We start from the raw sequence: 1,567 nt of genomic DNA, 5'->3' as shown, positions 1-1,567 counted from the left end.
ACCGTTGAGTAAGTCAGCCCCCTTTCCAAGTCTCCCCCTTTTACACAAAAACCAAAAGCTGCACATTTCAAATTCTTCCCTCTTTGGGATTATCCAAAGGATCTCCAAAAGAACTTGAGCTTTACTCACCGGGTTCTTCCCCCGACCCATGGTCGGAGGGACCGTCGCTTCCCCACCTCCCGCCGGCGAACCAGCCCTCAGACAAAGGAAGCTTGAGAAGAAAGACTAGATGCAAATCTGCAAGAACCTACCCTAAATCACTCTGCTCTTCACCTTCCCTTGCTGAGAACAAGGAGAACCTTTTCAACCAAAATCTCTCTCAAATCCTCCAAACCGACCTCCCTGATAAGGTACCACTAAGAAACAATGAGCCGAAGACTTTCATATGCTGAAAAAGGCAAGGGCCTCGCTAAGCCTCACTGGAAGAATCAGAGTTCCCGCGGGAGGGTCACAAACCCTAAAGCGCAAAGAATGTGGTCTCTCATTCCGTTCCTATCTGACCTCTGGAAGTGCGAAACACGGCCTCTTGGAGCCGAACTAGGTCAAGGATGTTTTCAATTCCAATTTGCGTCAGAAAAAGACATTGTCAAGGTGTTGGGTAATCAACCTTACCACTTTGCACACTGGATGGGTTATTATGCAACGATGGGAGCCCTCAATGTCGCCAAGCTTCCCGAGCCAAATTCCTTTCTGGATCCATGTCCAAGGAATCCCACTACATCTATGGTCTGCTAAAGCTCTAGAGTGCATCGCTGATGATATCGGAACTTTTGACAAAGTGGAGATAACCTCTACTACAGCAAAAATGAGAGTATTTGTTAGCGGGCTCGAACCTCTCATCACTAAGACAACTCTCGAATTTGATGAAGGCCCTGAGGTGGAGGCTACACTAGTCTATGAGAAATTACAGAACCACTGCTCTACCTGTTTACGCCTGAGTCACGTCAAAGATGACTGCCCTGACAAGCCTTCCTCTCCAGGGAGATCCCCTACACGACAACCTCAACTTACTGCTGTTCAAACAAGGCACCTACGTACAGGAGAGCCACGTAGAGAGGATTCAAGGCATGAATCAGAGACACGGTTCAGAACACCGCGATCTCCTCAGAATCAGACCAGAACCTTTGGAAGAAACCACCACCCCCAGGGTTCAGAACGATATGGTAGCAGTAACTACTACTCCTCAGAATCTCTGAGACTCCAAAATCCTCCTTCCACGGAGAGAACAGTTACAGCTAGACCGCTTCCTAAGGATCTCAGAGACTATATTAGCCCTCGCCGCCGTGAAACTAACAACAACTCATACAACTCTCGTGAGTATAGGCGCAGCATTGAACCATACCCAACTCGGGGCTCAGACAGAATGAGATACTCTAAACCCACGTGGGTGGAGAAGCGGAAGCAAAGAGATGAAAGACACCCACTCAGCGTGTTCCAGCTGGAGACATCAGCTTCCTCTCTTCCAAAAACAAACCCTCCCTATCGTGGAACTAATGAGAATCTACCAATGCCCCCCCCCCCCCCCCCCCCCCCCCCCCCCCCCCCCCCCCCCCCCCCCCCCCCCCCC

The sequence above is a fragment of the Brassica oleracea genome, unplaced genomic scaffold, assembly GCF_000695525.1.
Source record: "Brassica oleracea var. oleracea cultivar TO1000 unplaced genomic scaffold, BOL UnpScaffold00763, whole genome shotgun sequence".
NCBI lineage: Eukaryota > Viridiplantae > Streptophyta > Magnoliopsida > Brassicales > Brassicaceae > Brassica > Brassica oleracea.
Note: the sequence above shows the minus strand (reverse complement) of the source record.